A 12,192-nucleotide genomic window follows, 5' to 3' on the forward strand; every position below is an offset into this window, starting at 1 on the left:
ATTCCTTGACATTTCCCTCTTCATTTCAATATTTTCATATGTAACTTTAGCGCCCTTGTGGCCAAGATGGAATCTGCTCTGCAGGCAGCTCTGGCCAAGAGAAGGCATGCGAAGGAATGCAGCAGGGAAAATCTCTTCCACCCCAGGGGCACCTGTTCCAAACCCCCCAGAGTGCACACACACACTCCGGAAGAGTACAATGAATATAGGAAAGGGAAATATTTATTCACAGAGGGATGAGGGGGAAAACAACAGGGGTAAATATAGGGGGAGCAGTAAAACAAGGTTGCATTCAAAACAAGGCTCCACAGGCCCAGTGGTACCACAGTCTGAAAGGGCAGGCATTGAGCAATGTGTCTGCACACAGAGATCAAGAATCCTGGGCAAAGTGCCAGTCCAGAGATGAGATTTGGGTGCTCCTGATCGTCTTTGGTGCCAGTAAACTTTCCCCAACAAACCCCTTTGGTGGCCTCTTCTCCCGCTCTCTGCAAAGTGACACAGAGTGATAATATCCCCACTTAATTAGCTAACAGCCTCCCTCCTTATTCCCAATGCAAAGTCACAAGGCCTAGTACTCACAGCCCCATGCAGCTCTGGGCAGCAGCGATACTAGGTCTGTCCTTCTCGGGTGATTCCTCCCTGGCACAGTGCTCCTTCTGACTCCTGTCCTGGGGTATCTACGATCGGCCGCTCTGTCCCTCCCAGGCTTCAGGCACGTTCTTGGCTGCTTCACTGTGTGAGGACCTGCTTGCTGCAGCCCTTCCGTCTGGAGCTCCCAACACACACCCTCTTGCTCTCCCCTCTTTCTCTTCTCCCTCTCACCGTTGCCAACTTTCACGTGGTAAATAAGCACCCCAACTTTCACAATAAGCCAAAAATCAAGCTAATCCCATTTCAAAACAAGGCCAAAACAAGCCAACCCCAACCTTCTATGTGACTAGATCTCCCCGGTGTGCAGTCTGGGACTGTGGTGGGCCTGCTGTGCACCCCTGACTCTCTCCCCCCCTTCCCCGTTTGCCCCCCCTTGTCCCTGCTTGCGGTAGCCGATCAGAAAAAAAGAAGCAACAAGCTCCTACAAGTTAAACAAGCTACAAGCCAAAAACTAGCCAACAAGCAACTCACAAGCCAGTTAAGTCTAAAACAAACCCAATTTCTGCATTTTTTCCGCAGGTTTGGCATGTCTGCTCCCCCTCCCCCCACAGCACTTCCTCCTTCTGGAACAATCAGCACTCTTCCCCCCCCCCCCCCTTAAAAAAGATTTAAAGGGCCATGCTCTCTGAACCCCAAGGGGATTACACATATTTACCTCAGTACTAGAAGTCAGCATAGGGCATCAAGAAAAAAGGGAAAAAAGTAAAATTTTAAAATTGTGGTAGTTCATTAATGCAAATGAGAGGAGGTCAGGCCACTACTAACCACACTCCCTTCCCCCCCCCAAAGGAAACAAACCTAACCACCAACAATAATTTGATTTCCTCTGCTTACAAAATAAGTTGTTCTTCACATCATGGTTAGGACTATTCCTTGTTTTACAAGTAATTAGAGAAATGATGGGTGAACCTCACTTTGTTTGGAGGTTCATTTTGGAAATGTATCTGAGCCATTTTTGGAGCTCCAAACTTTTAGAATTTCCCTACTTCCAGCCCCTTATGCAGTCCCCAATTTTCTCCCATCTTACAACATGCTCTCATGTAGTAGAACCCCTAGCCATTCCCTTATTTTGTTCTTTCCCAGGTGATAACACAACCTTGAAAGGGGCCAGTTTCTGATAAATATTTGTAGGCTCTTTCCTACAAATATTTATTCCTGTCTGTCTGGCTGATCCACACCCCTCAGTGTGGGAGAATGGCTGATGGAGCCACCTAAATGAGAATCCAGTGGCACCATCCATACTATTTGCCTTGCCAAGCCACTCCCCAATGGAGCATAGGTCTGAGGTACACATCATGGTCTCTTACCCCACCCTTTCTGCAGTGGAACTGCTCTAATTTCTCTGGGTCAGGAATCTCTGTAATCATAGAGGTCAGTGCAGGGTACCGTCTTGAATGACTAACACAGGATATAATGACTCCTCCTTGAATGGGAAAAAAAAAAGACACAACAGAGTTCATCAGCAACAAAACAAACACAGACTTTTTTTAAAAGCAGTAAATCCCTTTTTAGAGCTTTAAATCCTGTTTTATTGCTAAACAGTTTTCTGAGGATTATTTGCTGTTTATTTAGATCTATAATTAACATGGCGTCCCCATTGTCTGAAATAGTTGCTGTCCCTTGATTTTAATAATAATAATAATAATTATTGCTCTTTTCATCTGTAGATCTCGAAGTGCTTTACAAAGGAAGTAAACAGTGTTTTCCTCATTTTACAGATGGGTAAACTAAGGAACAAAGAGTTTATAGTGAGTGACTTGTCCTAGGTCACACAGCATCTCAGTCACACAGAGGCAGAAATCAAATCTAGGTGTTCTGATTTATAGGCTGCTGCAATAGCAACTAGGCAACACCACCTTTCTATGTTTAAGAGAGAAAAAGCCTAATTTAGTGTGATCTTGGCCATTGGATATGGTTCTGAAGAGTGGTTTACTGTCCCTGGAAGAGATAAATGGTGGTGAAAGTATCAGCTATCAGTAAAAGAAAATAAACATGATAAAACAGAAGCAACTCATTGGTTGATTGCAAGAGAATTTTGAGGAAGCTATCACAAGTCCAGTGACTTGGTAATTTCAGTAATTGGGTATTTCTCTGATATATTCCTCAAAAGTCTCTTTCCTTCCATTACCTTGTGACTTCTGTTACATCAAGTGAATTTTTGGATGGATGAATGAATACAAATTTACACCATATCTTTTCCTAGTGTGTAGAACTTCAGGGAGCCTTTTATCTAGCAAATCTCCACTGTTCTCCACATCTGATCTTACAGTAGGTTAGTGGTTGTGGCATCATATAATTCACCCTATGCACATCTCAGTAGATTTAATATTTGAAAAAAATATTGCTGTTTCCTTCATTCTTGTCAAAAGGACAATCTATGGTTTGGTTTCCCTTGTTCATTTATTTATTTATTCATTTGATTAGAGATACTCACTGCATCTTATGTGTTCCAAATTTAAACCTGACACCTCGATAGAAAAGTAACAAACAGGATGTGAACAGGGGAAGACTCTTTTCCTACCGTGTCTGATCAAAACATGTTGTTTTTATAAAGCCTTCCCTCCCGCCTCTATTTTCTTTGGGTGTATAAAAGTGATGCAACAATAACAATAACCTATTTTCTCCACATTCACCAGTCTGGAAAATTCAGTCTGACTTAAATTCAGCATCTTTCTACCAATGACCCTCTGCTGACCAGCAATAATTTCTGCATGTTTGCTTACTAGAACATGAACCTCATCAAGAGACAGTATTGATAATCATAAAACCACATCATTTCAGTCACAGCTTAGGCAAAATAATTTTTGCCTCTGTGTACTTCTGTGTTGGGCAGAACATTTCAACCATTGCTTTTGAAATGAACCTATTGGGGTTTCACTGACTATGATGTTTTATATTCTGCATACCTAAAGCCCCATTTTTAGTAAGGGACTGAAGCACTCTAGCTTAAGCACATGAGTAATGTTATTGAAGTCAATGAGATTCCACATGAGCCTAAAGCTAGCCAAGTGTTTAAGTACCTTGCTGATCTGGGGACTAAATTCCCTCTGTATCTTCAGCTGAATATGATTTGTATTTTTTTCTCATCCCAACATTTTGTTTAATGTTGCTGTGTGCTGTTAAAACGGCTGCTGTGTTCCATTCTAGCAGCTGCCGCATTTGAGTAGTAGGTAAAGTGATCCACAATACAGATGGGCTTCAGCTGTTAAACTCAGATTTGAATCTGTATTTCCTCAGAGTATTGGGCCCATTTCTAATTACTTCCTTCATAAGGATGTTCTGAAAATTAATATAGGTGCTATGTAAGCCAAATTATTATTATTATTATTATTATTTATACTGTCTTTATTTGTTGTTGTTGTTGTTGTTACTAGTGTTGTAAACTATGGTACTGTTTGGAAAAACAGATACCAAGATACTGTTCAGAGTACATTTAACTGTATCTAAAAATTCAAAGCTTCTTTCGGGCCCTAGGACCTCTAGGTTATAAGCCTTTAGATTTCTTTTATTATTATTATTTATTACTTTATTTGTTTATTAAAGAAAGCTCAGACAAATTAAGCTGTTTTGCCTTCTTACCTTAGCCCATTAAGTGCATATTGCATTATTAAGAGCTTAATCCAAAGTCCAAAAGAACTCAATGGAAAAATTCCCATTGATTTCAGTGGGCTTTAAATAAGGTCCTAAGATCCTAGCTACTGTAACCTTAAATCACAATTACATTCTTTAATTCATCAAGTGTTTTCCTTTAAATGTGTAAAGGGTAAATTCCACTTTTAATTCTACCCAGAACTGAACCGTGTATCAGGAAGCGTAGTTGAATGAAGATGACTAAAATCAATACTGTTTGGAAATCCTTGTAGGAATTATTGAAAGAATATTATGAGGTTTTGGAACTGCCCAAACAGTTTTGCATCTTGAGTCATGGTAGCAAAAACTTAATCTGTGACAAACTGAAATTAGGGGATAAGTAAAGATACTGTGACTTGGTGTCTCTCAGTAAATAAACAGTGCTTAAATAGGAGTAGAAAAGTGATGGTATGCTCAAAATGTTCTCCTTTTTAGCCAACTAGCAGCATTGTGAAGGCTGAAGATTTGACATAGACACTAATGCACTTCACCTTTCCTCAATTCAATCACTATGTTATAATTAATGTATTTATTTATTTGTATCGTGGTAGTGACTGCAGCGAGGGATCAAGGCCCCTTTTGCTATGCACAAAATAACATCTCTTTTCCAAAAATCTTACAGTTTAATCATATAACAAGACACAATAGAGTTAAACAAATGGGAAGGAGGGCAAGGTAACACTAAAATGATCATATTTGGTATAATAAGGAGCAGTCACAATACACCCACTGCTGAGCTATTGTTATATCATATATATGTTTGTGTATATTTGAAGGCGTAATTAGTCCTCCTCTTTTCCCCTCCACACCACAGAATGGAAAGGAACACAGGACCCAAAGTTCTGTCATTTAAAAGTGACGTGTATCGGAAAAAAACAATTGAGCATTTGCCCTTTTTTGCTCTTGATGTATAACTGAGGCTTTGGTCTAACTAAAAGCATTGGACTATTTAAAAATTTTTGTTTCTTGGTTTTTTTTAACTAATTACAATAACTAATTAATATTACAGAGAAAGGAAAGGTCAACACTTTCACCCCTTCAGTGAAGATGTTAGAGCTGATAATAACATCTCCAAGACCTATCACAGTTTCTTCAGTAAAATTAGGGAAGACCAAACTTGATATTCCTGATAATGCGAAGGTAAAAAAACAAGCAGGGGAGGGAAACATAAAAAAATTACAGCAAACCAAACAATCAATCCCCTTTTTAGTCTTCATCCTTTGTATGCAGCATAAAGAAGTAAAGAAGAGCATGAGCTCAATTTTTATAAACTACTTCTCAATTCAACTTTAAGGGAAGTCTGTATTGTACTAAATCCACTGCACATGATAAATCAGTTTTTCCTGAGCACTGTCTTCTACAACACAAACATGTAAATCTCTTTCAGTATCTTAATTTGTATTCAGATAAGTACCAAAAGGACTGATTGCAGTGTGATGAATCAATTCCCTTGATGAGACCTAAGCTGCAGAATGGGGAAGCTGATGCCTGAATTTCATCAGTGTCTGATATGTAACATCGGATTATGGGTAACATCTAGATTTTAACCCCTCTCTTTTTTTAAAAGTGACGTTTGGCTTTGCAACCAGATAACTCCCTTTCACTTTAAGGGGAGTCAGCTAACTCATCACTGCTTTGAAACTTTAGGAGTAGGGGCCCTGTTCTGAGAATACTTTCTCTGTGTACATGGCAATAAACTAGAGGGTTAGGGATTGGAAAGTAGTTTTGGAACATTGGTGTACCAAGTCGTAAAAACCATGGCTAAATAATGGAAAAAACTGAGACCTTTTGGAGAAATCAAACTGCCTTTGCAGAATCACACTTCAAAAATGTATTTAGAAGATGGTTTGGGGGTTCTTTTGGGTACCCAAGTGCCGTTTCCCCCTCTTACACAGTCCTTTTTTTGTGCCCAGGTTTCTAATTTTTCATTCCACGCATATTATATTACAATTTTGTGGAGTACCTTGCCACTATATATTTTCTTTCACCAAAACTTCTGCAGTCTTATATTTGTCACTGCTTTACCCTCTATTACAAGCCTCATAGTCTGACCCTTTTTGTCCTTGCTTTTTACATTGTGTCAAATTCAAAGGAAGTGTAAACCTACACATCAGTAAGTCAGTGGTGTTTAGGCTCAGTGTTTTATCTTATGATTTATTACAGTCTCTTGGCAATTATTTTTCCTGCTATCATCCCACCTTTCCACCCTTGTCATGCTGATTACACTAATTTACACCCACAGTGATTTACCAATGTACAACTTACACCACAGTTTACATCTTTAAATTTGTTGGCCTCCTCTGCCATCCTTTATAGCAGGAGTGGCCAAACTTACTGACCCTCCGAGCCGCATACAATAATCTTCAGAAGTTAGAGAGCCACAAGACCTACACAACCTACCAGGGTGTGAGGCTTCTGCCCCGATGCCCACCCCCAGGGATAAAGTCCTTAGACTCCACCCCCCCCCCTTGCAGGGCAGAAGCCCCTAGTCCCATCCACCACATGGCAGAAGCCCCAAGTGCCCCCTGCCCAGTTTTGTAGGTGGAGAATCGGGGGGGGGGGGAGTGTATGGGGGACTCCAGGAGCCACGCTTTAACTGTAAAAGAGCTGCATGTGGCTCACGAGCCACAGCTTGGCCACTCCTGCTTTATAGGCTTGTAGATGTCATAAGATTTTAAACAAAGGAACAGATTTCCAAAAGTGCACATGCACAACCCCTGGTCTGCATGGGTATATAAGGATGTATGCATGCAAATAAGGTTGCATCAATGCATTGGAGTTTCTGCATGTGTACTTTTTCTCACTTGCTTTTGAAAATCTGGTCCAGTGTAGGGGCATAGACAACTTTTTTGGGGGTGGGGAGGAATAGAGTTAAAAATAATAGCTGTTGAATATCCCTTTAGCGATGATTAAATTTGTCCACATTCCATAAGATGAGATAAATGAGCTTCTATTCCAAGGTCAGTGTATTTTTTCTTTCTTAATGCAATCCCTACATTTTTGCGGGACTAAAGTGCCCCCCAACAACCCATGCATTATGTGTCCAGCTCTTCACATTCACCTGCATTCTCACTCACCCATTATAATGGGGTATATCAGGTCTTCATGGCCCCTTGCTTGAGACCCCACTGTTCTGCTGCACCCCAGCCCTGGAAACAGTTATCTGAGACGAAAAGAGCAGCCATTTTGAAAACTAGCAAGATATGGTTGTCCAGCAGCCAGAAGGGCTGGGGACCAGCAACAGCCAATCAAGCCCCAGCATACCGAAATAAAAGGAGCTGCATGCTGTCAATGAGTCAGTTCTTAGCTGGAGCCAGAGGAGTGAGCTCCCTATGCTGTAGCCAGAGGAACTAGGCTGAGCCAGCACCTATGACTGGCCACCTTTAGTGGTAGATACTAAGAAGGGGAACCCCTGCTGTTTCTAACCCAGAGAGAAAATTTAACCCAGAAAGGGTAAGAGATTATTTTGTTTATAATTGACCCTGAAGGGCAAGAAACAATTTCTGGTTTGGTTTTGTTATACTCCAGAAAGGGTTTTGGATTGTGTGACCTAGCGGAAGGCTGAGTCACAAAAGACCCACGGAGGCCAGCTGACAGCCTGCAGGAGGTGTTGGTAGCCAAAGAGAATGATACTACCACTGGATGGCAAGGGTGTATTCAAGAGGTAAGTGAAACCTACCACACCCATTTACTCACAACTTGCTTAATACAGCACACACGCACACAAAATCCTAATATGTCAAAAAGTCATTAACATGTAATAATTATACACGTTAATACAAAGGTACCATAGACAGTAAAGGGGAAGGGATGCAGAGATCTTCTGACCAATTTGAATGAATTCAGATCAGCAAGGTTGGATGCTCTTTGCCTGAGGGTACTGGAAGAATTATCTGAAGAAATCTCGGAGCCACTGGCAATAATATTTACAAACTCAATGGATGACAGGAGAGGTCCTCGAGGACTGGAGCAGGACTAACATAGTGCCCATCTTAAAAAGGAGAAGCCGTGGGTCAAGGTTCCCCCCCCCCAACTCTGAACTGTGGGGTACAGTTGTGGGGACCTGCATGAAAGACCCCCTAAGCTTACATTGTACCAGTTTAAGTTAAAACTTTCCCAAGGCACAAATTCCTTGCCTTGCCATTGGATGGTATTGCTGCCACCACCAAGTGATTTACACAAAAAATTCAGGGTCACTTGGAATCCCTATCCCCCCCAAAATATCTCCCCTAAGTCCCTTCACCCCTTTTCCTGGAGAGGCTTGAGAATAATATACCAACCAATTGCCTTAGCAATGTAAGCACAGACCAGACCCTTTGTCTTCAGGACACTGAAATTAATCAGGTTCTTAAAAGAAGAACTTTATTTATAAAGAAAAAGTAAAAGAATCACACCTGCAAAATCAGGATGGAAGGTAACTTTACAGGGTAATAAAAAGATTTAAAACACAGAGGATTCCCTCCTGGGCTCAGCTTTACAGTATGAAAACAGGAATAAAACGACCTCTATAGCATAGAAAAATTCACAAGCCAAAACTAAAGATAACCTAATGCATTTCCTTGCCCTACTTACAATTTTTGTGGTTTTAGATCTATTATTCCAGGTATATTTTCAGGAGATGTTGTACCTGCTTGGTCTCTCCCTCCATCTGGAGAGGGAACAACAAAGAGAGAGCACAAACAAAACCTGCCCCCCGCCCCCAGATTTGAAAGTGTCTTCTTTCCTCATTAGTCCTTCTGGTCAGGTGAAACTAGGTTATTTGAACTACTTAACCCCTTACAAGTAAGGCAATTCAGTACAGCTGTCAAGGAGGGATTTTATGCTGCCCTTCTCTCTATATTTATGACACCGTGGAACTACAGACCAGTCAACCTGACTTCAATACCTGGGAAGCTACTAAAGCAATGTATAAAATATTCAATTTGCAAATACCTGGAGAATGAAGGGGTACTCACTAGCAGCCAGCATGGATTTACCAAGAACAAATCATGCCAGACCAGCTTGATTTCCTTCTTTCACAGGGTAACTGATTTGGTGGATAAGGGGAATGCGGTGGACATAATATACCTGGACTTCAAGGCTTTTGACACAGTGCCATATGATAGTCTGATAAGTTAGTGGGGGAAATGCAGGCTCAACAGAACTACCATTAAGTGGATACGTAATTGGTTAAACAACTGCAAAGAAAGAGTAACTATTAATGGAATTATATTGGGTTGGAGGGAGGTCTCAAGTGGAGTTCCACAGGGATCTGTTCTGGGTCCGTTGTTGTTTAACATCTTCATTAATGACCTGGATGTCGGTATAGAGTTTGCAGATGACACAAAGCTAGGGCGTTTGCCAATACTTTGGAGGATAGAGCTAAATTCAGAAGGATCTAGATAAATTGGAGAACTGGGCTATAGACAACCAAATGAAATTCAACAAAGACAAACGTAAAGTGCTATACTTAGGAAAGAAAAACCAAATGCACAAATACAGAATGAGGGAAAACTGTCTTGGCAGCAGCACTGCTAAGAAGGATCTGGAAGTTCTGGTCGATAACAACTCCAAGATGAGTCAGCAATGTGATACTGTTGCAAAAAAAGCAAATGCAATTTTAGGTTGCGTTAACAAGAGGCGTAGCATGCAAGTCACGGGTGGTGATAGTACCATTCTACTCGGTACTAGTAAGGCTGCAACTGGAATACTGTGTCCAGTTTTGGTCACCAATGTATAGAAAGGATGTAGAGAAACTGGAAAGGATCCAGAGGCAAGTGACAAAGATGATCAAAGGGATGGAATGCAAGCCATGTGAGCAAAGGCTGAAAGAACTGGGTACCTTTAATTTGGAAAAGAGGAGATTAAGAGGGAAATGATAGCAGTCTTTTGAAATTTGAAAGGCTGCCATAAAAAAGATGGAGAAAAGTTGTTCTCTTTTGTCACAGAGGGCACGACAAGAGGCAATGGGTTCAAACTGCAGCATAGCCCATTTAGATTAAATCTCAGGAAAAACTTCCTAACTGTAAGAACAGTAGGATAATGGAACAGACTGCTTTAGGAGGTTATGAAAGCTTCTTCACTGGAGGTTTTCAAAAGGAGGCCGAATAGCCATCTGTCTCGGATGGTTTAGACACAACAAATCCTGCATCTTGGTAGGGGATTAGACTGGATGACTGTTGTGGTCCCTTTTAACCCTATGATTCTATGAAGAATCTGGACACTCATGACAGTGATGGCAAAATTAGTCCTTAGTTCTACCGCAAATAAAAACCCACATACTGCTATTCTTTTGTTCCTTGAGCTGATTGGAAAATATAAGAGATTTTGACAAAAAATGGGAAATATTTCCATGTAACTTTTTGAGGATTTGTCTTCATAAAAGAGAAATATACACTAGTTTAAAAAATTCCCCATTTAGGGCTAATTGTTACACCCTGAGGCACACTGAACAGCACCTGGCTTCACAAAGTGGCCCACTAAATTCAATTAGACTATTTATGGAGTATAGTGCTACTCAGTAGGAGTAAGGGAATTAGAATCTAGTCCAAAACTAGGACCAATTTAGATGAAGAGGGAGAGGTTTGTTGCATGCTTCTTTAATAAAGGTGCAACTAGCTGCTACAACACTGCTCTAATTCAGGCCCAAAATTTATTCCCAAAATGTTTTCAACAAGAGTAGACTTATTAAAGATGTCCTAAAACCAAAAATCCCAACTTCTTGTTCCTCACATATCACTTAAAACTAGAATAAACAATACTTAACTGAATTTAAAATAACCTGTTTTTTTTCTTTATCAAACATGCATATCCACTCAGAGGAAAATACTTTTGACATTAAACATTATTTACATTAAATTAGACTTATGTAGCCGTAGTTCTGGTTGCACAGCCATCTGGAAGTCCTGAACACAAATCAGATTAGGCCACTGCAGGTTTCCAGCCAGTGAAATCTGGTTCCATCGCAGAGGTGATGTTCTCAGTCCCTGGAGAGGGGGGCCACAAATGGTATATTAAAGACACCTCTGGCTACTCTGTGAACCAGCCCTAGAAAGCAGCTGCAGAAAATGCTGCTTGCCAATCTGGGAGGTGTGGTACTATGGCAGCAGAGAGCCTGGGAGGAAGAAAGTGGGAGCTTTGATAAAAGGGGCAGATTCTCAGTGGCAGGGTCATTGGCAGGTTAGGGAATGTGTAACAGAGCGGCTATTTGGATATATAATGACAGTTACCACCACAATGGCTTTGGTTGCTGGCAGCATGGCTACTAAAAGGGGGATAAATATATGGGCTACTCTGATCAGATGTTCAGTGAGGGGGAAAATGAACTTCCTGTCATTCAAGTCCTTGTGGGTCCTGCAAAGAGAACAAAAGGATATAGTCATTAAAAGAACTATCACTGGCTGTTGACCTGCCTATCAATAAGCATTAGATAAATATGGTGCTATTAAGGTGAAACCTTCACATTTGTTTTGATAAGCCACTAGTGCCCAATAAAGCAGTTCAGTCTGTAGCAATGCTGATTTATGAGGAGTGTCAGTATGCTGAAAACAAAGAGGTGTTAAGCATTGTTTTGTATGTTGAGCTTGGGGGTTCCCCAGGAGACATCATCCAAGATATAATTGCCCTGGAGATGGAAAGCAGCTGCTGCAGAAAGTGGAAGGGAACAAAGGGAAAAAACTCCACTCTTTTGATCAGTACAGGTGAAGATAATTGTGCTCCAAGAGGAACCACCTGGCCTGCTGACCACGACCTGGCGCAGATCGATGTGTGGTTGTAGTACATTGTCCTCCACGACTTCTCCCAGAGCAGCAGGAACATATACCTCTTCTGGGAAGTTTCATGGAGGCCAGAGTAGGTGGGGATTGAGCCGACTCCAGCACTTGAGGCTACTGTACCGGAGAGCAGAAAATCTAACAGTTGCTGTGGGAGGGC

Source organism: Chelonia mydas, chromosome 2, assembly GCF_015237465.2.
Source record: "Chelonia mydas isolate rCheMyd1 chromosome 2, rCheMyd1.pri.v2, whole genome shotgun sequence".
Lineage (NCBI taxonomy): Eukaryota > Metazoa > Chordata > Testudines > Cheloniidae > Chelonia > Chelonia mydas.